This window comes from Equus asinus, chromosome 7 (genome assembly GCF_041296235.1).
Source record: "Equus asinus isolate D_3611 breed Donkey chromosome 7, EquAss-T2T_v2, whole genome shotgun sequence".
Lineage (NCBI taxonomy): Eukaryota > Metazoa > Chordata > Mammalia > Perissodactyla > Equidae > Equus > Equus asinus.
Window position 1 is genome coordinate 94,291,366 of NC_091796.1, and position 27,951 is coordinate 94,319,316.

At 39.8% G+C, this 27,951-nt stretch overlaps 1 long non-coding RNA gene across 1 annotated transcript in view; it reads right to left on the reverse strand.

Annotated features, from left to right (window-relative positions):
• Positions 1 to 18,791, reverse strand: part of LOC123286879 (uncharacterized) — a 166,332-nt gene extending 147,541 nt beyond the window's left edge. Inside the window, exon 1 of the long non-coding RNA XR_011504885.1 lies at positions 18,514 to 18,791. This is a non-coding gene — a long non-coding RNA (uncharacterized lncRNA). The remainder of the gene's footprint in view (positions 1 to 18,513) is intronic.
• Between the last annotated feature and the right edge of the window lie 9,160 nt (positions 18,792 to 27,951).

Consider the following 27,951-nt stretch of genomic DNA (forward strand, 5'->3'; position numbering starts at 1 on the left):
AGCGAAAGGGCAGCTAATGCTGAAATCTGTAACTCCCTGAAAAGCCAAAAATAAGGAATTTTATTTGGGGTTTTAGGTAGGGGAGAAGGAGCATATAGCCTCGCTGGTTGGAGCTTTTCCACTAGCCTATGTTTGGCCTTGAGACTACTTTCAGAGAGGAGGGAGCCTGTGACCTTGCTGGTCAGCAGCTTTCCCACTAGCCTGTAGCTCCTTAGTGGGGAGGAGAAAGAGGATGAGACAACAAATCCAGGTGGTTGTCCTTGGCTATTTGTTTCCATGGAGGATAGTGGATTCTGGAGCCTGAAAGCCAGGGAGTAAGCAGGGAATGAATGCTTTGGTTTTAACCCCATATATGCTGGGTTTAACGTAGGGAAACCGATATCAGGGCTGGTATCAGGACCTCAGATTCATAGCCACAAGGAACTGGGCTCTACCAACCCAAATGATCTTGGAAGTAGATTCTTTCCCAGAGCCTTTATGTAAGTGAGCATAAATGAGGCCATCTTTTTACGCTAAATGGCCCCAGCCCCTCCTCTATGTGACTACCTGCTGTTCTGCACACACTCTAAAAAACTCACATGCTCTCCTGATGTATGGCTTCCGCTTACGTATGTACTCCCCAATAGCCTGATAAATTAAAACTTTGTTCTATGAGTTTCTCTCCAGAACAGGCTGACGACAGGCGGGAAACACACCTACAAGGTATCCATCACAGCTGACAGAGGAATGAAACAATAAAAGACCCTGGAGTCCATCATACCTGAAAACTCCCCCCTTACTGCCCATTTTCCCTACCTCAGGATTCTATAATTTTTGGAAGATTTTTTTTTTTGAGACATTAGTTTGCCATCTTCCTGATTATGCTGGCTAATCAAATTAAAACTTTCTTTCTCCATCTCTAACTCATTGTGATTAAATGGCTCAGATTGCAGTGAGCAGAGCAAGCCCATTGCTTGGTATCATCCAGATGGGAGCCCAGCCCAGGCAAGACCTGTAAAAAATTCCAAGCCACAGAGGGCATTGCTGCAGCAAGCTAGAAACAGCAATAAGGAAGTACACGTGTGTTAGCAAAGGGTCCTAGCTAACTTCATCCCACCACAAACAACATGTGAGAACAACACAAATGCACATCCTTCAAGTACATCCCTTCTCACTGTACAGCTCCCTCCCTATTTCCTATAAACAATAGAGTCTCTGTCCTAATAAAGGTGTTCCCACACTCAAGATGGCAGGGCTGATGAAGAGGCAAACCATGGAGTTTTTTCTTTTACTTTTGACTGTGGAGTTTTTAATGGAAAAGAAATTTCTAATCAATAAATGATTTTGGAAATTCAGTCCAGTGTTGATAAAGGTAAAATTTCCTTCCAAGTGTGTTGAATCTCAGTGCAGCCAACATGTGCTACTGCTTACTAAGCTGCCTAAATTCTCCCCCAAAGAGATCAGTGTATAGTTTTTGGAGGGCACACAATTCAGTGCTACCTTAATTTTATCCCCTGAAAAATGTAGCTGATGCTATTTCCAAGCCAAGTGGTGAGTGTGTGGTACTAAGGACCACAGTGAACTTAACTACAGTCATGCATCAATTAAGAACAGGGATATGTTCTGAGAAATGCATCCTTAGGTGATTTCATTGTTCAAACATCACAGGGTTGTGGTATAGCCTACCACACACCTAGGCTATGTGGTATTAATCTTATGGGACCACCATCCCAAAGTCGGCTTATCGTTGACCAAAATGTCCTTACGTGGTACATGACTGGATTCAAAGACAATGTCCTATATGATACTTTAATGATGGACATGTGACCTTATGCATTTTTCAAAACCAATAGAATATAAAAGACAAAGAGTGAAACCTAATATAAGCTGTGGGCTTTTAGTTAGTAATAATTAACTCATTGATTGTTACAAATGTACCACATTAATCCAAAATATTATGAATAGGGGAAGCAGAAGAGGAGGAAGACTTGCTGCCCATTTCTATATAAACTAAAACTGCTCTAAAAAAAGTCTACTAATTTTTTTAAATGTCCAGATTAAGGTAATACCTTCTTCCTCTTTTCTGATCCATTAAAGCTCCCTTCTCCCTACACACACACACACACACAGGCAGAAAACCATTAAGTACAGTGCAATCATTGGCTTCTATAAGACTGCCCTACATTGCTGGTTGGATGACACATAGATTGACAACCAGACACCTCTTTGGAACCAATGAAGAATGATACTGGGGTTTTCTGGTTCTGAAGGCAAGAACACCAATAGTCAACACTCTCCTCATATTTTCAGTGGCTTCAACATTGTGGCAGGGAAGCAGCCAGCTAATTAAGAGATTAAAAAGGAAGTAAGTACTATCAAGAAATATTAACTGGCAAAAAGCATTGAGTAAATCAGAGAATACCACTGACATGAAATTATTTTCTATTAGTTCCATTTCCAAAATTCCCTAATCTAAAAAGAAAACTATTAAATGTAAAATTTGCCTTTATCCTAGGAAAAAAATTTTAGCCACTTTCCTTTCCAGAAGATGAGAGAAACTCACCAGGCATAGTGAAAAAATCAACAAATCACAAGAAGGCGACCATTTTGAGTCTTCAGTGCAAATATTTTCTTTCACGAAAAATTGCCTCCAAGAAGAAAAGAAAAATTCTCAGAGGAAAATTTCTGATTTGTTTTCCAAATGAATTTCAAGAGAAAGTTGCTTATTTGAAGTAGGGACAAGATTTGGTTCTTGAAAGACAAGACTAGCAAAATTTCAAATGCTTTGGGAGCAACAAACAGTAGATCATATGATGCAGAAAACCAAATATATGGTTTACAACATCAACTCAAAAAATCCTTCAAGAACACAAAGACAAAGGGAAAAATGACAGTGAGAAAAAGCTAAGAGAATGATGAAGGATCAGTCCATGAGATCTAAAACACGTAAAACTGGAGTTCCCGAAGAAGATTACAAAGCAAAGAGAGAATATACAATAAACAAATAATGTCAGAATATTTGCTTAGAAGAAGTAGAAATTTTCAGATTCAAAGAGCCCAATGGGATCCTAGCAAAATCAAAGAAAATGTGCATATGTAGGTGTACACAAATTAATGTTTTTAATTTCTAAGGGAAATATAATATTTTATGAGCAGTCAGGGAGACAGGTAAAAAGAAGAAACAAAGAAACAAAGAAAATAGTTACTGACAAAGAAAAAAAACTTGTTTTTGCATCAAAACTGCAATAACATTGAATGTCCTTGTATTTTAGTTTAAAAACTGGCTATTCTAGGTTAGATTCGGCCAGAAAACTTATTTTGTACAAAAAGTCCAAGCTCTTTGAAAAATTGAAAGGTCTGACAAAACAAACCTTCATTCCCTTTGACAACACTGGCAAAATGGAGACTGAAAAACGAAAAACAGCCATCTACAAATTATACTTAATTCTCCTCACAATGTTGTCAAGGGTCAATCACATTTTGAGGTATCCGAAGAGAATGCAGCTATCTCTAGAAGAAGCTGTGGAGGACAGTTTTAACAAGGATTTGGAGTCATAAAACTGACTCAAGTCCAAACTTTGCCTTCTCTGTGCCCACCGGTTATGGGATTTCAGGCAAATTACTTCTCCATTTGAAGACTTTGATTTCTTCTTAACATGACATGGGCATAAGGACATATTCAGTGGTCCATGTCATGCCCGAATGGATGCACTGCTGTTAGGATGCATTAAGACAAGAAAAACTGATGACATATGCAAAAAGGTGACAAGAGATTAGAAGGATCATTTCTAATGAAATCTGAGGGTTAATCACAGAAACCAGACATGGAAAAGAGTCACAAGATATTCTCCTAAATACTGATATAAGAAGAATCACGATATTGTCCCCAAGTATTCATTAACTTGATCAAAAAATGTTAATACGGGGCTGGCCTGGTGGCGCGGAGGTTAAGTTCACACGTTCTGCTTCTCGGTGGCCTGGGGTTCGCCGGTTTGGATCCCGGGGGCGGACATGGCACCGCTTGCCATGCCATGCTGTGGTAGGCATCCCACATATAAAGTAGAGGAAGATGGGCACAATGTTAGCTTGGGGCCAGGCTTCCTCAGCAAAAAGAGGAGGACTGGCAGTAGTTAGCTCAAAAAGTAGTTACTAGTTCCTCAAAAAAAAAAAAAGTTAATATGCTCATGACATGCATAAAAGTAATCTCGGCTCTGCAGAGTTTTTGAAAAAATGTTGAAGGATGTGACCATTGCCTTTTGAGGTCTTATAAATTCTAGTGAAAAATAAGACATACATCAATGAATAGATAAATACAAGGATATTTATGGAAGACATAAATGAAAAGACTGAATAGTAAGTGCTGTAGGAATTGAGAAGAAGACAACCTCTAGCCTGAAGCATTTCAGAAAGAGGTAGGGCTTTAGTTGGATCCTGGAGGACAGGTAAGTGAATCAGGGACTGATTAAATGTTTATCAACCATTTACTCTTCTCTCTATGCAAAAAGATAGATGACATTTCTCAGCCTCTCTTGCAGCTAGATGTGGCCATGCAATTGAGCTTTGACCAATGAGATGCAGGTAGAAGTGGTGTACTCGCCTCCATACCTGGTGTACTCACCTCCATACCTGGCCCATAAAACATCCTGCATATTACTCCATATTCTGGCTTTTCCTTCATTGAAAGCTCAGAATAATGGGTCTATTGAATAACTATGAAGCCCTCAAGGATAGAAAAGCTACTATATGGAATGACTGGCCCTCAAATGACTGCCTGGGAAAGACTGCCCCCCTATTCCAGCCCTCAAAGGAATAAGGTGAAAGATAGGCTCATTTTGTTAAGCCCCTGAGATTTAGGGTTGTTTTTTATGAAGATTTGAATAATATTATACTTTGGACAATATAATGCTATTTGGTGGAGTAGGGCAAAAAGGAAAACAGAGGAATAATCAGAGCCTAGAATGTTCTATACCTGTGCTTCTCAAATAGTAATCTTGCATATGAATATTCATGGGGTTTTGATAAAATGTAGATTCCAACTCAGCAGGTCCATAATAGGACCTGAGATTCTGCACTATCAAGCTCCCAGGTGATGCTGATGCTGCTGGTCCACAGACCACATTTTGAGTAGCAAAGACCTCCAGAAAGTGAAATTGCAAGAATATCTGCCTCCTCAGTAAGCCATTTTAGGGCCACATGTGAATGTGTGCTTCACTTTGGAACTGAGCTCTATATATTTTAGTTATGTCAGCAATGATGCAAACGTCAACGAAGGTTGTTGAATGATGAAATAACACACTGTGTGCCCACTAATTAAATGAACTTGGACACAGAAAGTTTCTTTTTAAAAACCAGAATCATGATTAGAAATAATTACCACTTTTCACTCTTGTTTATGCTAACAGAACATTTCAGGAGCCTCATTTTGCAGTACCCCAACCAGATAAGTACCTGCATTAAGGTGCATAAAATAAACCTGCAAAACTTCTGAAGTTGGCTCATCTTTAAGAAAGAAAAGAAAGTTCAACTAGACACTGAAGTGTTTTCCATTATTAAGCTACTTTGACGAAAGATAGGGTGAGAACCCACACACCACTATAAACGTTCAGAGCGACAAGGAAATTAAGTTGCCTTTTACACTTAACTTCCTATTATTGCTTTTCCATTTCTACTTAATCATTACATCTTTTCCTAAATGAGTAGGAGGAAAAAGTAAAAATAAAAAGACAGAGAAAATCTCCATTCCAGTCATTTCTAGGAAACGGGGTATAACAGTTTTAAATTTGCATTGTAATTACGTATAAAAGGAAATTTAATTCATTTGCCTCTCATAACTCATTTTTCAGATATAATTAAAATGACCCCAGGAAGAAGGTCAAAATAGCACAGTCAATTTGTACAGAACAGATTCTAGACTTTTCAGTGCTCGCTTCTTATCAGTTTTGGTTTGTGAGAATCAGAAAGAATGTTCCTGCCATTCTCTTCAAAATAAGCATGGTTTAAGTATGCTTTTCTTTTTTACTGAAGTAATCTGGTCAAAAAAACTTGCCATTCATGTGAACGGAGGTTCTTGCCCCTCAAAGTAGGAAGAGCCTTGTGTCACCATTCCCATGGGAGGGGAGAGGCTGAGACTCTAAAATGCCCCCATGCATTTGCAGACCACACTTGGAATGCCTGAATTCTACAGACATTTATTTCCTGCTTCCTGGGGGAATTACAAGCCCCTTTGGAAATTTAACCTGATCAGTAATTTCCACCTTGTGAATGAATTTAACAGGTACATTTTCAGAACCGGCATTGGTCAAGCAAAAATCACATGAATGCTGAAATTCTGGACCCTGGAGAGAAGGGACAAGACAACAGAAAGGGAAGTCGGGGGGTATCTGAGGTGACCTGAGCCACTCCTTACTTTCACCCAGGTCTCTCCCTAATGATCCATATCCTGAAGGTGGGGATGATCAAGAGTAAGTTGCGATATATGGAGTTGACAAGCTGGTAAATCTGTAATTTCTCACAGGGTCACATCAACAGTATGACTTCAAAACTGCACTGGAAGCTTCAGGAATCTCTGAAAATGGTGGAATCTCATTTCCAAGATGGCAACACAGCCAGAAAAAGTGGAGGTTCTCTGTAGCTGTAGCCACGTGGCTCAGGAATGTCCCCATGACTGGGGCCCAAAAGTACTCTAGTATTCTCTTGTGATTTTCCAGATGCTCCTGCAATTAGCTGTGGTCTCCAGGGTAGGGGGCGTGGGGGCACCTGGCTTGCATCTTCTCACATTAGTCTTTCAAAGGAAAACTCTCCAGAAGGAACATCAAAGGAAAACAGAGTTGGTGATAATTCACTAAGTTCAGCCCAGGGCCACAGAAGTAGAAGCCTCCACTTTCCTGAGGTTCGATATCCCAGTGGGGCAAGACAGGAGCCACACAAGTTACTGGAATCCCCTAGATCTTGCCAGAAGGTGCACCATCCTCAATTCCAGCCAGTGCTGGGTCCCTAAGAGAATCCTCTAATCCAAAGGGCAGCATGAGGACGTAAGTTAGTAATCATTGTTCCATCCTCATAGCCAATAACACCTTATTTGGAAAAGCTTTCTACTCTAGCCACCACCAAAGAGGAAGTGATACAACCTAAAAAACTAAAATGACTGCTCTCTGGTTTTAGAAAAATAAACATTTCTTCTGAAAAAATTCCTTGTCATGGCACATGAGACTGTTCTCTCCATCTTCTGGTATCCTATGTCTGGTTACACCGAAATACTTTGATTTTCCTAATTTTGCCCTATTCTTCCATGTTTCCTACTGTACTCCTTTTCTAAAATGTCTTTACCTTTTTAGAATAGGCCCATTTCTCATTCATCCACCAATGAACAAATTTTATAGACATATTGCATGCACATCTTAATACCCAATAAATTACTCAGTACTGAATACTCAAAGCACTGGAAATTCAAAGCCAAATAAAACCTTCTGTAAGTGAATATTTATTGTAGGACTATGTGCCAGGCACAGTCTCTGCCCCAAAAGGACTTAGAGCTGTCAATGCCCTCTAGGCAAAGACCACCAGGAACACACCTATAGGAAACGCTGGGTTTACAACTCGTTGCAACAACAGAGCCTGCATACATGGGACAGGAGCATCTCAGTTAAAGGGTGGTAAGGAGTACTTACCACTGGATTTGAGCTTTTATTAGGCTTTTTGGGGAGAGTTCAAGGAAGTGGGGCTTTGTTCTGGGTTGAATATTGTCAGAAAATGGGGATAATTAATCCTATTATTTAGTATTTTAATAATTCTTATCTAGAAAGCAGGAGGAAGAAAGCAAAGAGAAAGCTATATTTGTGTTTTGTTGTTGTTTTTTTTTTTTTTTTGAAAAAAAGCAGTGGTCACTCATACTAGCCAAGATAGGGGGATGTTTGGTCATTTCTGTAGCTTGGACAATGTCCTTATTTTTGGCAGACTATAGACATGATTATAGAGTGGCCCTGTTTCTGCCTTGATTTATCACAGTCTTAGTAGCCTTGACTGATGCTGGTGTTCTGTGAGATTATGTTCAATAGGAGAAGACCAGGGCCAAACTGTGACTGCCAGGTCAGCTCTTAACAACACAAAGGCCCAGCTGAGAATGCCAGGCCACTTCCTTGTTATTCAGCTGCCAGACCAGAAAGACACTTTTGCTAGAAGCTTCCATAGCACCTGAGGTGGAAGTTGTGACCCATACTCATATCTCCCTTCATAAATGAAGGACAGATTACCCCAGCTGCTTGTGCTGCTGCTAGCAAACTGCCTCTAGCCGGTGGCCCTCTTCAGGGATTGCCGCAGCTAAAGGCAGTGGCCTTGTCCATGGTCATGCCCACTTCGTGGGGAGGCCCTCATCAAATCACTGGTTACTGTGGTTGTACAAAGTCCCTGCACTCTTGCCCTAATTTGGACCAGTTCTGAAGGATCATCCCATCATCAGACTACACCGTCGGGTCACCTGAGGTTTCCACTGAGAGTTGATCGCAACTCAACTTTACTCTCTGCCCATTCCTGCTTCCATCCCTTCCCATCCACAGGTGTTGAGCCCAAAAGTCCTCTCTAAACCTCCTGCATGCTAATCTCCATCTCAGAGTCAGCCTCCTGGCAAACCTAGCCCACAATAACACCTCATACACATCCTTATCACTATCCTTGTAATTCTGTGGTGTAGACATATTACTAGGTGTGAAATCCCTAGCACCTAAGAGGGCATCTGATTCCTAGTGGTTCTCAGTGTATTATCAATGGGCAAAAACCCAAGGAAAGCAACTGGAAAGATGTGCATTCAACACCATGCCATGTAAGGAAGGAAAACGGGGATGAACAGGCAGGAAAAGGAAGACTTTGGAAAGGTCATTATGGTAGACAGAATAATGCACCCCTCCAAAAAAAAGATTCATGTCCTAATCTCCAGAACCTGTGAATATGTTAGATTACATGTTGCAAAGAGGAAATAAGTTTGCAAATAGAATAAATTCACTAGTCAACTGAGTTTAAGGTAGGGAGATTATACTGGATTATCCAAGTTGATCCAGTATAATCACAAGGGTCCTTACACGTGGAAGAGGCGGGCAGAGAAACAGAGAAAGAGATGTGCCGATAGAAACAGGATCAGAAAGAGGGCACACTGGTGGCTTTGAAGATGGAGAAATGGTACTTGGAGCCAAGGAATGTGGTGGGCTCTAGCAACTCTCAGAGGCAAGGAAATGGATTCCGTCCTAGAACTTTCATAAAGGAAAGCAGCCCTGCCGCGTGCAGAAAGGATTTTAGCCCAATGAGACTCATGTTGGACTTCTAATCTGTAGGATGATAAGACAATAAATTTGTGTTTCTTTAATCCAGTAAATTTGTGATAATTTGTTACGGAAGAAATAGAAAAAAATAGGGGTAGGATGGATAGTTACAAATACTTGGAGCAATGATTGCTTCAGAATTTTTAAAGACATGGCCTTAAGGGGCTGTGGTCTGATGGAGGAGACTTCTCCAGAAGCAGGATTTGCAAACTGATTGTTCTCACCAAGTCTTTGTGTTCATTTGAGATATCTTGAAATTGCTTTTGCACAGCAAGCCCACCTATATTTAAAACAAGAACGGACATTCATTTGCAATATGCAGGGTTTGGATGGTAGTAACGGGGAGGCTGAAGCTCTTTTCCAAGCAGCACTTAATGTCTTCACTCATTGTATTGCCTGCCTAACTGGAAGGAGGATTAGAAGGGTTCTGTGTTATTATAAGAGATTATATACTAATGGTGCTTTGTAGTTTACAAAACATCTTCCCATCTGTGCGGCTCTGAAGGACAGAACTTGGACACGAAGGTGAAAGTCATAAGGTTGCAAATTACAGATCAATGTATCTGTATAAAAAAGAACTCACAATTAGCCTTTTCCCCAAATGAGGGAGCTGTTTTTTGAGAGAGTATGTTACACATTCAAGGACAGGTTGATATCTAGTTGAGGGAGGTGAAGGAGGGCATGAGATAAGAAATTGAACAAAGTTAATCCCAGGGAGTTTCTTCCAATTTTGATATTGTATGGTCAGAATTTTTTTAATATCTAAGACAACCCTAAGATGCTTTTCAGAGCCCCATCTGTCATATTCCATGAAGCAAAATAGAACATTCATGCATTCCTAAAAGAGTGCTTTTATAGGATTCCAAGAACGCTGCCAGTTAGTTAAACAAAGCAAAACTCACTTGTAGCATTTTAATGTTTCCCAAAAGTGGTGTTTATCTTTAACTTTCACATCTAATATAAACACCAGAAGTCAAACGGCAATAAAGATCCCTTTAACGGGAAGTGTCAGCAAACACTCATTGCCATACACTTTATTCACTGGAGCCCAGCTTTTTCTCCTTTTAAATTAGGTGTCCTAGTTACTATTCAGTCTTACTGCAAATTATAAAATGTATAAAATGCAATTTATAGTGCCAGTAAATGTAAAAGAGCATCTGGTCAACCCTGAAAGAATTTGGGAAGCAACATAGTACTGTGAGAAGGCATTTGAATTTAGAAAACCAGGTTTTGTATCTCAGTTTCATTGTGGCTGTAACAACAGGCAAGTTGCATCATCTTCCTTGATCTCAATTTTCTCCTCTGGAGAATGGATTTAAAATATGTCACTCCCTTCTTCTCTCATAGAGTCCTGAGCCTCAAAGGACATCATGGGTATGAAAGTGTTTTCAACACAAAGGTGGCTCCTGATAACCACTCACTGGAATTCCTATACAGATTGTAAAATATTCCTGTTTAACGCCCCTCAAGACTAACTAAGCGAGAGCTTCTGTTCCCTGTTAACACCATTATAGGCTCTGTGGCTCACTAGTGCTTTGGCGGTTTGCAAAATGTGATTGCAATGCTTCAGCTCTGGGGAGAGAAAGAGGCTTGCCGCTTGTTTCATCAACTGAAAGCTTGCTCATCAGATACTAAATATCGTAAATAAAAATGCATGCACAAACTCGTGAAGAAACATTTCTCTATAAAATTGCTAATGAATTTAATCCTTTATGCTCCTTATAGTTTACAAGATTTCCAGAGTGAATCAGGGCAAATAGGAATATTCTAGAGAATATAGAAGCAGAATGAGGGCCAGAAACAGCCAGCTGTCAGGTGGTCACTCATAAATGGTAAAAGTGAGATGACTCCTGCATTCACAATAAAGTGAAAAATCAGAACATCCTTTAAATATTTTTATCCTACAATACAGATAGATAGATTTACCTTGAAAAACAAAATGTTTAAGCCTTACAAATAAGTCTAAGTCCCTTTGAGGGCCATCCTCAACTTTGCTGTTCCCTCAATCCTTTTGTGTTTTTTTAATATAACTTCTACACACAAAGAAACAATGATTTTCTTTTTCAAGGAAGGATTCACCCCGAGCTAACATCTGCTCCCAGTCTTCCTCTTTGTTTTTCTCCCCAAAGCCCCAGCGCATGGTTGTATGTCCTAGCTGTAGGTCATTCTAGTTCTTCTACGTGAGCTGCTGTCACAGCATGGCAACTGACAGACGGGTGGCGTGCTTCTGCAACCAGGAAACAAACCCGGGCTGCTGAAGCTATGAAAGCACCAAACTTTAACCACTAGGCCCTCAGAGCTGGCTCATGTAATTTCCAAGTTTTATTCAGTAACCAGGCATCACTTTTATAAACAGAAAAAAAATAAATAAGTTAATTCAAAAAGTGCCATTCTCACTTTGCTCACCTTAGTCACCTCACCTTCTTTGGGCCTATTAAATACCTCCCGGTCGCCATGTGCTTCCTTCTCTGCTGTGTCCTTCCACGTTTATAGCTGCATTTCACCCCTGGGGTTCTAGCCTGCAGCTTCTCCAGGTCTTTATTCTGACTCTCCTGGACATTGCTGTCTTTACTGTCCTAGGTCAGCGTGCCTCCCAGTATGCCCAGCTTCCAGACCTTGCCTTGTAGCAGACCCTCAAGGGTGCCCCAAGCCCAGAAAAGACTCCCCGCCTTTCAGGCTTCCCCAGCCCAAATAGTCAAGAGGCTCTGTCCTGGATTTGGCCAAGCATTGGAGAACACATCTGTAGGAACAAAGTAAGCTTTGCTTCTCCACTCATCCCCTAAGTATTTACCTAAGGATGGACAACTAGGATTCTCTCTTACCTACTATATTAAATTGCAAAATTTGATCCAGCAAACTCTCTGTAGGGAGCACATTCAATTTAAGTACAAAGCAGCAGATACAACGTGTAGGGGAACAAATTGAACATATAAAGTCCCAACTCCAGAGAAGGAGATACGAAATTTCATACATCATCACTCCTGTGAGAGTTTCTGTGAGTGTAGCAGCCAACAGAAGAGCAGAAAGAATAAATTTTAAAAAAACACACACAACTCATCCATATCTTTCCTATGTCTCTAAGGTGAGTTTAAAATGCTATTCCCACCTTACTAAAATTTGTTTTAATGGAGTATATGGCTACTAATAAGCATTTTTATTTTCACACACAGGTAGTGATAGTAGTTTTGTACTTTATTTCTGTTTTAGAGACATGTTCTGGCCTTTGGTAAATCTTGATACTTGAAATTACAACCCAAAGGCAAAATTGAAATATTTGGCAGCACTGAAAGAAACCACTTTCTTCAACACATAAACACTCGTAAAGTGTTGTGCTTGCCGTTAATCTCGGTGACATGAATATTTTGGTGGAAAGACTCACATCACAGAATCGCTATATCGCTGGTCATTCTGTATCTGAGAAAATGTGTGAGGGAGGTTTTCATGTCCTCCCCAATCATTTCTACATTAGAAGGCATAAATTCTGCTAATCTCCATTCTTCAGAACATCACCCATCTCAAATAATCCTTCTGGAAGCAGATTTTTTTTTTAAGTGAAATAAAAAGCCTACAGAAAATTCCAGGAAAATAAATGAGATGGTTATAAGGAGACTTGAGTACAAACAGTAAACTCCTACACTCTCACGGTAAATCTGATGCTTTCAAAAGAGCCACCAACAGCTGGGGTATCCTCATTTAGAATAACGTTTATAAATGATTTTATCTAGTTTTATTGGTCATGCATGCACAGCAATCTGTTAGCTTTTAACCAGGTTAGACACCCTCACAGCTGGAGAGGACCCTCAAATCACCAGAGAACCAAGAAAAGGAGCAAGCCAGAAAAAATCTTCGATGCTTCCTTTCCCCTTGCTGGTCTCTAACATAGCGTGGTAAGAAGCAGCCTTGTGGAGTAGGAGCTGCTGTTGGGACTCCCCGCAGAGTGCTCAATGGCAGTAGCTCCATCAAGTACCTCCTGGGGGATCATTTCAGCTCTGGGGCTCTTTCACTCAGCTCTGCCTTCACTGAGTCTCTGCTCCATCCTGTCATCAGTTCCCTGCCCATGATTCCTAAGAGGATCTCCTCAATGGAATTTTCAATATTAAACAGTGCGGTCGGGCAATCAAAAGAAGAAAACTTCTCCTTTAAGAGAAAAACAACAGCAGTAAACTTTATTTTCACAGCACCAACCAATGCCTGCCTTCCCCTGCTTATTGTTTTCAAAATTTCATCCTACCTTTGTAATTCTACATTTTTCTTCAACTCCATTTTCCTTGAAGTCTACTCCTAGAAATGTACAACCCAAGTATAATCCAGATGCTCCACGAGAGTTTGAATGTGCCTACCTTCTCCCATTCCCACCCAGCAAAATCTCTCATAACACACAGAAAATGGGGCTGCTCTTGGCATGGTGTGATAACCAAAGAAGATACAAGTTGGACATATATAAAGAGCACTAAGAAGCAATTTAAACCTTGAGTGAAGTCCTGAAGAGTGGAAAAACACGGTTTACGTTTTTATGACACACATAGGGAAATGTCCTAAACATTCTCCCTGAGCATCTATTTCTCCAAAATCTTCCCAGCAGCTGCTCGACAATCTCTCCCCCAGAAATTTATTGTTCCAGATTTGGTTTGTTCCCCTTCGTAATGTAGATAAATCTAGTCTTTCTTGGCCACTTTTGATGCTTGAGCTTTAGATGTCTACCCTGCTCAACCAAAAGGAACCATGGCCAGACAGTGGCTGAGCATCAGAGGACTCAACCTCATTAAGAAGCAGAGGAGCAGGAGGTTTGAATAGTTATGTATCAATAGTGGATAGTGTTGTCCTTGTTACAAGTAGATAAGAGAGGCCCAACTAATTTCCAACTTATCCTAATTTTTCTTAATGTCCTCCCTACCTCCTTCTTTGTCTTCCTCCCTTCCCTTCCTTTCCTCCTTCCTCTCCTCCTCCTCTCCTCCTCCCTCCCCTCCTCCCACCCTCCCTCTCTCCCATCTTCTTTCCTTCCTCCTTCCTTCCCTCCTCCCTCTCTCTTTTCCTTCCATCCTTCTTTCTTTTCACCCTCTAACTCAAAAGTCATCAAGTATTACTGCTGGAAGACTCCTTAATATCTCCTGGCACAACACCTCATTTTATTAAAGATGGACCTGAGGCCCAAGGAGGCTGTCCACGGTCCGCCAGCCAGTCATCTCTGGCAGAGCAGGGACTGGAGACCCGCGCTGTGTCTCCAGGTCTCGTGCTCAGTCCGTTTCCTTAGACCATTGCCTTAAAAAAAGAAATGGCAGCAAAACAGGTTTGTGTCAGGAATTACTTGCAATCTAAGTTCTCAGGGAAAACTTGGGATTTATAGACATTCAGCCCTTTATCCTAAACCTTCTACAACTATATTACCATATAATGAAAATCAAGTTCAGAACCACAGCCCTCAGGTGCTATAAATTTCCAAGGACAAAACAAAGATCCAGTTGTGGTTCTGATAACGCCCTTGCTTTTTAAAAGAGTCTCAATGTTGGTTGAAATAAATGTTGGCTTAAATTTCTGTAATCTGGAAAAGTCAACTAATCGAAATATCCTTTTCCTAAGTATTCTGGTTTGTCAAGGGTTTTCAGGTAATGGCGCTATAATCCCTTTATGAAATAGTTCTCCTTCCCACAACCACTGCCCAGCTTTACGAAGAAGCCATACTTGCCTGACCCATGCAAGACCAGGATGGCCCCCATCCCTCTGAGCCACTTCACTTGCTTAGTTACCAAGTATTCAACAGCCTGCAGCATTAGGACCTCAAATAGGATGAGAACGGACATAACCACAGTCCCAGCTCCCTCCACCTCTCTCTAGCATTCAGGAAAGTCTCCACAGCATCACCTTCAAGGACAGAAATAACTCGTCCTTATCAAAGCCACCTTCATTCTCTGCAGCCTCCATTCTCTGCAGCCTCCAATGCCCAAGTTGGTCTACTTCAGAATCCATCTGGTACTGGAATGAGTGGCCATTTTGAAATCAAAGCCTGAACGTCAGATATTGATTTCTTTAAAAGCTTCAAGAGAATTATTTTTGGACAAAGAGAGGGAAGAGTCAAAGAATATGAAAGGGATGAGAGTGTATGTGAATTATTAAAAATTGACCTTTGAGTGATTCTGCAATTGTTATCTCAGGGCAAGTTTCAGGGTTTCCTGGAGTGTGACAGGCCTTTTGGTCCCCATTTCTGAGAGACCTGGTGCAGGTGGAATTTCAGGCAACACTGGCAGCAGACAGGAGGGCTCCCTGTCCTGCGAACACAACAGCCCCAGGCATGGGGGCTACTTGGTTAGTTCAACTAAAGCACTTTCCTCCGTCTGGGTCTGCAACAAGGGAGGGCTGGGTCACACTTCTTCTCTGAGTGTGTGGATCCTCTCTGTGTGCCTCAGTTTCCTCACTGTAAAATAGGGATATAATGATAAAATCTACCACAAAGAGTTACTGTGAGGATTCAATGTGGCCCCTAGTAAGTGCTATAAAAGTGCGAGTAATTATATCTATTATTATCTGCCCTCAGTTATTAACATCACTGCTATGTGCTGCTCTGAACAGAGCTTTCATTCCCACGTTTGTGAGGAGCTTCAAGAAAGTTCCAGAAAACAAGCGAAGTCTTATTTCTTTCTGAAGACTCTCTCTCTCTCCCCCTCTCCTTCTCCCTTTCTCTCTGTCTCCCTCTTTCTATCTCTCCCTCCCTTTCTCTTTCTCTCTCCCTTTCTCTCCTATTTTTCTCCTCCTTTTCAGCAGATTTAGGTGAAATGACTTCCCGTTTCTTCAATGCTGTGATCTCTTAACAACTTCATTCTACACACATGAATACCCTGCCTACCCTTTCCATATCAACATCCTGGGCAAGGTCTAATCCCTTGAAGGTGCCAGGATAACACCGCCCCTGTAGGTCATGCTGGAATTCAATGCAGTGGGAAGGCCAAAGGAAGGAAGCCAAGGTCTGAGAAATGCGGTTTATGTCCCTGAGGCTCTTGGTCAGAATCCTTTCTCTCACTGTGGATGATTTCAACTGATAACAAGAAAGGCTTCCTAGTTGATAAAGGAAACAATACATACGAATACAACAGAATACTAGCTGGCCATAAGAAGCATGCTGTAAAATAAAATTGGTTGACAAATGAGTTGATGCATACTAATATTATAGAGATTCTGTCCATGTTAGGCAAATATACACAAATATGCAAGTAGAAAAGCACTGGATTCACCAAAATAGAAACATGGATATCTCTGAATAATGACATCAAGAGTGCATTTATGCATTTCTTAAATTTTCTATATTAAGAATTCTGAAATTTAAAAAAAACTTGAAGCCATGTAGCATCTCCTTTCACTATTTTGAAGCACACACACAAATGTGGTCAATGAGATGCCACCAAATTGAGGGTACAGGCACGTTCCATGTTTCTCAGTTTTCTCTGTTGAGTGAGGATAGGCCCAGCCTAATCTGCCTCCTGAGATCAACAATAAGCTGAAGGAAGCAGGATCCAATCAGGAGAGACAAAGGTTAACTTGTCAAACTGGAGCAAATGCCCAAACCGTCCCCCCCATCCTCCCAGGATAATGCTGCAGGTTGTATCACAAGTGGAGAACATCAAGCTCTCCCAAGGCAGCTCCCATGGCTAGCTCCAGGTCACCAAAATTTGGATTTACAATGCCATTTTAAATTCTAAGAAATGAGGAGGTGGTCTTTGACTTTTTCATCAAGGGAATTCAAATCTAGTCCCTCCATGCAAAGTAAGACCAGTGGTCACTGGCAAATCTGAGAGCAGAAGTCTTGTTTGGGTTAGGATCCTTCAGAACTGAGGCAGTCAGGCACACACCTAAAGGTAAGTATTAGGAAGTAGGTTCGTGAAGGCGTTTGAACAAACTGAAAAGAAAGCGAGGACCTCGGAGTAGCAGTCATCCTACTGGAAGGTCTTTGCTTGAAGAAGGACACACACTGGGTGACAGCATCAGCTTTGGGGTCAGACGATCCAAGGTTTGAGTCCCCACGATCTCCATTTACTGGAAATGGAGACTTCTGGTAAATTTATCTACTATATACAATGGAACTTTAATGGTAACTATCTCATTAAAATTGCTGAGAAGGTAAAAGAAAACATTCTATATGAAAGTGCTTAATAACATGACTAGTGGAGTCAGTGGTTCATACATGGTTACCGATATACCCCTGTAAACTAGTGCTGCTAGTACTTTAGGAAAGTACTACTGCCTGAATTAGGCATCAGATTAGGCATTGTTTAGAACATACAAAAAGGGATAAGATATGGTTTCAACCGAAAGAATATCATCCTTCAACTCGGTAGTCTCTTCTCTCCCCTCCTCTCCTCTCCTCCTCTCTTTCTCTGTCTCTTTTCTTCTCTCTCTGTCTCTGTCTCTCTGCCTCTCTTTCTCTATAAATTTCAAATACCAGTGGGTCACCCAGGGTGGACAAGTTTCAGCGGAGCTTCCAGACTAAAACAGACTAGGAAGAAGGACCTGGCCACCCACTTCCAAAAAAACCTGGCCGGGAAAACCCTACGAATGGCAGTAGCACTGTCTGACAGAGTGCCGGAAGGTGAGAGGATGGGGCAAAAAGACCAGGTAGGGTTCTGTTCTGCTAGACACAGGGTCTCTAGAGGTCAGAATCCACTCAACAGCACTAACAACAACATACACACACATATATTACGTTATATACACACGTGTGTGTGTTGAAAAACAAAAGATAACATTTCAAAATATAGAGAAGCAGATAGAAAAAGCTCTGGGGAAAAGAAAGGGGTTAAATTCTTCTCCAAAAGCTGAACAAAGTAAACCAAAAAATAGAGGAAGGGATTAGCGCTATTTCCCTAGCCATGTTTGACCATTGTCTCTCCTTCCAGCTTCTCAGCTCCCAGGTTTTCTCATATCCACATCAAGCAGTCAAATGACAGATCAGGGGAAAAACCTTACCAAATTTGGTTTCTCACCCTCCATGCTTGCGCCCTAAGGAAATATTTGGACTCCGCCTGTGCAAACAAAGAAGCAAACCAAGAGAAGTCCAAGTGCAGTTTGGAGGAATCAAAAGGAAGATCTGGATAGAAACTGTCAGCGTCAGGGGATGAATAAAATTTTTAAATGAAGGAGAGGAGACATGCAAAAATAGTCCACAAGGACAACAACAAAAAGAAAGAAAGAAAAAGAGCATACAGATGGCAATAAAGAAAGCAAACTTGGGAAGACTTACCTCCAGGAAAGAAAAGAAATATTTCAGCAACAACGTTTCATATTCTTGAGGAAATTAAAGAAACAGGCACTGCCTACGTTCAGATGAAAGAGGAAATAACAAAACAGCTTTTAATGGAAAGGGAGATGAAATTAAAACAGAACAGCACCAGCAAAAAGCTGAATGAGCACTGTAGGATGAAGAATGGTGCTGGCTTAAAAAAAATCATGCACAATAAAAAACAAAATGGAAAAATTCAAAGCACACAGAAGAAGATAATCTACATGAGGCACCCACAGCAGGGCCCCAGTATGTAGCTATTCTGCCTTGAAGAGAAAGAGAACAGAGCAGCTAGTGCACACACAATGTTCAAAGATACAAGGGAAGAGAATGTTCCCGAACTGAAATAACTTATGAATGCAGATTTAAAAGGACATCATATACTACCTAACATTTATAAACATAAAAAATTTACCTTTATTCTAGAAAAGGTTATTGAATTTCAAAAGTAGCCCCAGATTTCTTCAAACGAATGTAGATGCCAGAAAACTACGGAGAGGGTCTATTAAATTCTGGAAAAATAAAGGGACATATGACCCAAGGACTTTCCCCAATTTAGGTTTCATTCTTTGTAACAACAACAGAAAGAAGTTCTCAAATATGCAGGGATTTAGGAAGCATAATTAGTATATACCCTCCTTTAAAATATCATAACATCATAACCCTGATAAGACGAAAATCAAAATAAATGTCACAAATAGATAAATTTCTAATGGAATGACTTTTAACTATTTCAGCAGAAAATTTAGTTTAGATTGCTATTTTGACTATAGTTATAAGACTGAATGTAAATGTTTAAATTCTTGAAAAAAGAAGCATTTTATTATAGTTTTATATTATAGTATTGTGTTATAGTTTATGATTGCACTTTAGTTTTATTATAGTATTTATTATACTATTATAGTTTATTGTAGTTCATTATAAGTATTTATTATTTTAATTATAATGAACTATAATAAAACTGTTGAGTTTACCAATAAAAAACAGAAAGTAGAAAGGGGTAGAAGGTACATTGTGAGTCACTGAAAGTGAACAAATTTCCTCATCTCTCATGGGAGGAGTCAATAGTCACCTATAATTTCAGAAACTGAAATACCGCCTAACATTTTCATGAAATATTCAAGTCAATGACACAAAGAACAAAAAATTTGACTATGTGTTCTAAATTACTAGGAAGGAAAAGTTACTGAAAAATAAGGTCCAGCAAATGTAAAAAACAATATAATCATCAAAGAAGCAAATATATGAGGTTGTCTGGAGATTTTCCTGTTTGAAAGTGACTGAAGTGGAGGAGAAGGAGGAAGAGCAAGGTCTCTACTCCACGATCAAAAGTCATCAAGTAATGCTTTAAATATAAAATCAGGAAATAGTGATTTAAGGGGCTGGCCTGGAAGTGCAGCAGTTATGTTCAGACACTCCGTTTCACTGGTCTAGGGTTTACCAGTTTGGATCTCAGGCATGGACCACCATGCTGCTTATCAAGCCATGCTGTGGCAGGCGTCCCACATATAAAGTAGAGGAAGATGGGCACAGATGTTAGCTCAGGGCCAATCTTCCTCAAGAAAATAAATAAATAAAAGAAATAGTGATTTAAGTATATTATTTCACAATATAGAAGTAAACATAAGAAAAACTAGTGGAAAGGACTAAAAAGGATTACATGTGGTAAGTGACAATGGAGGGAGAATGGGTGCAGAGAAACCAGGAGACTGGTGTTTGTTGTTGGTGTTGTTTTGTTTGTTTTAATAAGCTTTTTAGAACTATTTATTTTTGTGAATGTATTACTTGGATTTTTTTTTAATTTAAAGAGGAAAAATGAATATCTGCAGGTAAATTCAAACAAAAAAAGTGTTGTATAATTACACCTAATAAAATTGAATTCAAGATAAAGAGCATTAACTGAGGCAAAGAAAATCATAATTTTCAAGAAAAAGAGAGAGAGAAAAGTAGATTTGAAATATTTGTCAGGGGCACAAGAAAACAAGATGGACAAGCCCCGCCAGGAGTACATGATACAAACCAGGGTGGGACCGGCGCACGATAAGCCACGATAAGCCAGTAGAAAGAAATATGAAGTCCAGAGATCAACTCAGATACAAGTGACATCTTAAACCATTAGAATAACAATGGACTTTCTAAATAAATGGTGCTGGGACAACTGTGTAGTCGCTGAGCAAAAGATCCATACCTCACACTATACAGAAGAATAAACTCCAAGTGGATAAGTGGATCAGGGATCTAAATGCAAGGAGGAGGAGGAGGAGGAAAAAGAAGAAACAGTACTAGTCTCACAGAAAAACATAAGTGAATTCCCCTTAAACCTCAATGTAGAGAAAGTCTTCCTAACTATGACTCAGAATCCAGAGGTACGAAAAGAAAAGATTGATAAATAGGCTTGCATAAAATTTTTTAAATTTTTCCATAGAGAAATAAACCACCAAAAACAAAGTCAAAAGACAATTGATCCACTGGAGGAAAACATTTATAAAAGATACCACAAACAAAGGATTAATATTCCAAATATTCTCCAATATTCCCCAAAAAATGAGGAGTCAGGAATGAGCAGTGGCCATGAAGAGGTAGTGACATTCACTGAGCTTATGTTTTTGCACAGCTCTTACTCTTAAAACCAAGTTTCCCATACCAATTAAAATCAATCAATCAATCAATCAAACCAGGATGTAGGGAATCCAAAATGGAAACTAATAAGCGAAATTGTATGTACTGGAAATGAATAACCTAACCTCACTGAAGGAGGCGGGGAAGGAAAGAGCTAACCAAAGTAACTGTGAAAAACAGTAATTTGACTTTATACTGTAAAGCTAAAGACAAATGGCACTGTACATAATAATTGTATTTTAATTTTTCACAAGGGATTGGGTTGGCAATTGTAAAAACACATTGTGTATAGACTAGGATTGAGCAAATAAGTAAAGATATTGTGGGCAATCAGAATCTGTTTTTCATAAAGCTGGGTGGGGGCAAAATCTGGTTTTTCCTTTATCAGAAGAAAAACTTACAAATAAAGAGGGAAGGTCAAAATAAAGTCGGTGGAGCAGATTGAATCAGAGTTATCAGTTTGAACTCATGGTTTAGACAGATGGATGATAGACGAAAGAGAGATGATAGATAGACAAATAGATAGATCAATAGATTGGTAGATATATAGATAATAAAAATAGATGATGATGATGATGATAGATAAGCTAGACAGAAATACAGATGTGCGTGTGTTATATTTTCTATTACTGTCCACCAAAAGATCCTAGAAATGATGGCATCCAGGGTCCATGAGCACACCCAGGATCCAGGTTTTACTTTCTAACACCATTCTTAAATAAAAGGAACCAAGTCTCCTTGGGAAATTGGTTGATACCAGGGCTAGGGCAAGCAAATTACAGAACAAGCACTGGAACATTTTGTGGTGCAAGAAAGTAAGAAAATGCTCAAATAATGATGGGGAGAGTGAAAACACAAGAGTCAACTTGAAGGAACCCCTGAACGCCCAAATCTGGAACAATTTGAGCATCAAAATAAATAGTGATAGTGATGGATTCTTACTCAGAGAATAAAAATAAATATCCATGAGTCCATAGTTGTATAAATAAGTATGTGAACAGATAAATAAATGGGGGGCATGGGGCAGCTCTCCTTACAATAGAACTGTAATTAATGAATGGAGAAAGAATGGTGGGAACAGAAAATCTCCATTAGGCGAACAACACAGTAATAACCTTACAGAGAAGAATCAACAAAGGATGCTAAAACTAGTGGATGAAAGTATGATGAGAAATAGGATCTTTGCATAGTGCCCAGTTATCTCCCCATAAGTTACTTATTAATTACAAAAGGAAAAATATTTTTTTTTATAATAGTGGAGAAACCTGGCAGAGACCATAACAATCAAGTGATCACAGTACAGTCATGTGCCACATAATGACGTTTCTGTCAATGAAGCACTGCGTATACGAGGTCCCATAAGATTAGTACTATATGGCCCAGGTGTGTAGTAGGCTATACCATCTAGGTTTGTGTAAGTACACTCTATGATGTTTGCACAATGACAAAATCACCTGGGGATGCATTTCTTAGACTGTATGCCCATCATTAAACTACACATGACTGTAATGTCACCACCAGTAATAAGACATGACATCATGTACCTCTGATATTATACACTGAGAAGGGCACATCACTTCTGTGCAGTTCTTGCCCAAAATACATAATCTCAATTATCATGAGGAAACATCAGACAAATACAAATTGAAAGAAATACTAGGAAACAGTGGCCTTTCTTTTTTAAAAGTCTCAAGGTCATGAAAGACAGAGAATAACTGAGAAATAGTTGTGGATTATAGGAAACACATGACAACTAAATGCAATGTGGAATCCTGGACCAGAAAAGGGGCATTTGTAGAGAGACTGGTGAAATAAATAAGGTCTATAGGTTAGTTAATAGCGTCATAAGTGTTAATTTACTGATGCCAAGGATTGTAGAATGGTTATGTCACTTGTCAACATTAAGGAATGCAGGTAAAGGGTATACGGGAACTCTCTGTACTATTTCTGTGATTTTTGTATAAGTTCAAACTTATTTCTAAAAGACAAGAGGACAAATGGAATGTTTAAAATTGCCATGAAATAAAGCAAAAAGTAGATTTATTACTATATCTCAATCTAATAACAAGGGACTATATTTTACTATTACACTCAGAGAGAATTAGACATGAAGATGATGGGCCTCCGGGCAGGGAAGACAGAAACATACACACCTCTGCCTAGAAACACAAAGAAATGTAAAAGAGCCATCAGTCCATTTACAAAGCAGACCTAAGCTCAGCCACGGAATAACTAATATGTTTAGGGTACAGGAAAGGAGAAGTGCAATTACTTAAATGTGGAAGTGGTTGGTTTTACTTATCTTCATTAAAAACAAGTGATTTTATGCTGTCAAGAAACAGAGACACAACTTTTGTTTTACCACATACATCCATGAATGCTTGACTTTCCATCATATTTCCACTATATTTTGCCCCTCGAGGAAATGAGAACAGTAAACGCTCTCCACACACTCTATTTCCCCCCACTACCATCAGCACCTTTGAGCATGAGTGAGGAAAAAATGTAGTTCTATAAAACCTGATTCTCAAGTGAATGATTATCTTACAAAACTGAGGGAACAGAGTGAGACAGCTCCCCAAAAGATTCACGACAAGTTCAATCCACATTGATTGTTGTGAGTTGTTTCATTTTCTGGAAATAACTACAGTGATGGAATATTTCTGTTCTGTTAATTGTCGACGTTGGACTGACCTGGTTGGGTGAATTCCAAATTATTTTATTCTTCTTCCAAATTTTAATATGGAAATTTCAAACACAGACAAGTGAACAAATTTTACAGTAAATACCACTTAGATTTGACCATTATTTTATCATACTTGTTTATTATTCATCTATCCATTTACTCTAACTTCTGTCCATCCATCAATCCATCTTATTTTTTGATGCATTTCAAAGTAAATAGCAAAATCCATGCATTTTCCCCTAAACCCTCAGCATGCATCTCATTAACTAGCACATTCCAACAGACATACCCTGATTTCTGGATCTAATGGTTACAATGTAGTTCACAGCTATTGGATTCTATCCTCACCTCTGCTTCTGACCTTGAGTGGAAAGGAAGCTTGGTGTGCAAAGCGGGACCTATCAGGAGTCCTGACATCTCAGTGGTGGTCCCCATCTACTGTGCCAGGAAGGCCCTTGACTTATGGTCATTTAGAGTCACTAATGCTGCATGAATCCATTCCCCTACCTGCTCTCGGGTAGGTCGAGAGAACAGGGTGATGATGACTTCTTCACGGGCATGGACAGTGCTCAGTACATAGGAGGAGCTGAGCACAAAATTAAATATTGACAGTACATAGCAGCTAAGGGAGAACACTGAGTCCATAATAGTCTATTCAAATTTTTGTATGTACATGACTTCTTCTGGGGAGAGTTTCAGAGCTTACATATTTTCAAAGAAATCAGTAACTCTAAAAATTATTGAGGGTCACTGGTCCAACACCTCCCTCCTTCCAGACATTGTGCATTAGCAATCTCAGATTACGTTATCTCTTTGGCCTGCCACATCCCACTGTTGACTTATATTTAGCTTAATTCAACCAAAACCCCAATTTATTTTCCCCACATTACGCTTTTAGTGTAGATCATTTTTGTTTATTTGTCTATCATAGTCATTAGTGAGTAACTTTGTCCATTAAGCCGAGTTGGATGTGTCATTAACCAGAGAAAAAGAGAAAACAGGTAGTGAAAAGTCAATAGTTGGAAATATTTATGACATCCCTCAGAGCGTGAACAAAAGAAAGATAGTTCTGGCATTTTGACTCTAGTCTTAACCCTATGACTCATTATTTGGAAGACTTTGGTAAGTTACATCTTCCAGCTACCTTTCTGTGCAGAAAAATCCACCAGGAAGTAGTAGGTCCAGAAAAGCATCTTGGATTCCTCCAGCCCCCACTGCTACAGCTGCTGTGATGCTGAATCCTGCACTGCTTCTTCTACACTGTCTGAATCTCCCGCAGAACCTGGCACAATACTGTGCCCAGAGCAGGGGCTCAGTAAGCCCTTATTTTACTGGAACATTCAAATGAAGAGCCAGTTTGAACTTCCCCTTTATTGCAATAATACGAGCCTCCTTAAGAACCAACATTTTGGGTACAGCAAGACCCTAAAACTTCTGATTCCCATATGCTTGCCAAGTTAAAGTGATCACTGGGTTTAAAGTTAACTAAATCATATTTTCTAATTTTGCTACTTCAAACCAGCCTCCCTTACTTTCAAGAGGGAATATCACATTTAGGAAGGGGGTTCTTTAAAGACTGTAATTCTTTCTCACCTCAGTTCTACCGTTAAGAACCTATATCATCTTTAGTGAGCCAGGTCTCCTTATCTGCGAAATGCAATTTGGGAGTGGCCGCCTGCTGCTGAAGTACTGTGGAGACACCCATTGGGAACCTGCTTCTGAGCTTAGAAGGAAACAGGACTAGGAGTGATTACAAAATCTGTCCTAGACCAGGTATCTAAAGAAATGCTAATCCCAAATTCTTTGAAAGACCCCAGTCACAAAGAACAATAATTATTTTTGTAATGCCAATGTTTATTGAGTGACTATTGAATGGCAGCATCTTTGTGCTTAGTGCTCACAACTCTATGAGTTAAGGACTATGATTATCCCCATTTTACTGATGAGAACACTGAGGCTGAGAGAGGTTTTACAACTAAAACTCCCTGAATGGTAACCCAACTAAACTCAATCTGGAAACAGAGTCCTGATCCCTCATCAGAGTACCTTCCACAAACAACGAAAGGGCTCATCCCTCTCAAGTGGTGGAGTCGATAGAGGAGGTAACCTTGGTGAGCTGAAGTCATCCATAAGGAGCAGCCTCTCTAGGAGCAGATCCTATTTAAGAGCAGTTCTCTGCTGCTCTCTAGTGGCCACTGGACACACTGTATTTGCTGGAATGTAGAGGGCCCCCATTGCCTGGGGTGGTTGGTGGATGCACAAAGCTGTTAACTATACACATACCAAAATAAGATACAAGAAATCATTTCTTCTGTCCCTCTTATAACTATCAAGTAATTCCATATTTGGGTTTTTGTTGCTGTTGTTTTAGGAAAAGCAGTTGTTTGAGGAGCTCAGAACCTTGCTCCTTCCACATCCATTTGACTTGATTCAACACATTCAGGTAACTAAAACCTTCTTGTACTGTCACTTTCAATTTCTTATTAGTCTGGACTTCAAATTTAACCTTGGCCTATCACTTCCCTTGTTCTCCCTTGGCCCACTCACATGCTGATTTGCATACCTGCAATCTCTCAAGTTATTTTTTCAATAGTGGTATTAGACCATATCCAATAGGACCACATAATCCCCCTGTTCTGATTTAAAAACAAAAGAACACAGAAGTATTTGATAATAATGATTATCTTTCATCTCTTCCAAAAAGTCCAAAAATTCTGAAGCATTCAAGGAAATAAAAGGAACTAGGAAGACTAGAATAGTGACCTACAGTAAGTGACAAGAGGTATTAAATTGATGGATGGGTACTGGAAAAGATGGGTCACTTTCAACTCTATTCAAAAATAGATGTAAGAAAATGTATCATCTATAATTTACTTCTTGCACCTGGATGGGTAGTAATTTTTTTCCAACTAATGAGTAATAGGCTCCCTGATGGTAAATATTAACCCATTATTATAATCATTAAATAAACATATTTCAGCTTTTATGAGACCTTTGAATATTTATTATAGTCCTGTTAAAAATCCTCTATTTACCCCCCAAAACACCTCAGAGATATTTGTGCTTTCCTCTAAAACAGAGGCATCTCACGTACTTTATCAACACCTCTCCTTGGGGTTCTTTAACTTCTGCTTTTTACTGTCTCCCTGGAAATAACCATGTTGTCTCTGTGTAGAACTGTTTTCAGTAAGAGAGGAAGCAAGAAAAATTTCCCCAATTTTCTGTGGACGGAGGGATGAAGCAGAATCCAGAGTGGGATTAGAATTCTCAAATGTTCAGAGTATGAATGAGAGGATTTTTGCAGCTGCCCAGTATCAGCCAGGGCAGTTAAAGAAAAAATTGCTGTGTAAAGAAGACATAACAGTCATAGCCAACTCAGAAACCTGACATGGTGATTTTTAAAGTTCTGGAGAGTTCTGAGGTCCTAACAAAATCCATCTTCTTGCTACACGTTGGTTCTTGAAATTATATCAGAGCATGACTAGGCCTTTTCTAACCCAAGACCTCTTAGGATAAACAGATCTCAAGGCCTCCTGTAACATTATTTAAAAGTTCAAATTTAAAAATTTACCTAAAAACAATGACCCAGCTCTGTAATAAATAAGTCCTAATCAATATCCAAGACTCTTACTCTCTGAGGTTGGTCCTCCCCAAAATAGACTCTGAAGCAGAGATTTACATATGAGAAGTGTATTGGAGGGTATTTCAGGATCACCCATTGGGCATGTTGCAGGAGGGGCAGAGAAAAAAGCAAGACAAAGCAAAGAGAGAAGTTGAACTGCGATGCAGGTTCATCAAAGGCCTCCATTGATTCCACAGGGAGAGCTGGAGCTGAGATGGCTCTTCAGAGTTCTGCTGAATCGTGGCAAGAAGCCTGGGCTTTTGTGTCCTGGCATCAAAAGTCACTGGACAAAGGCTATGCTTGGGGAAGGGGCATGACCTTGGGCAGGCAGCTCCTGTAAGTCAACAAGTCCTAGGAGGGACACAGCTGTGAGCTGTCTGTAATTAACACTCCCAGTAGTTGAGGTGAAAAGTGTCCTCTCCTAAAGGGAGTCCCTGGGCTGGGTTCCAGAGCATCTACTGCACTCACCAAT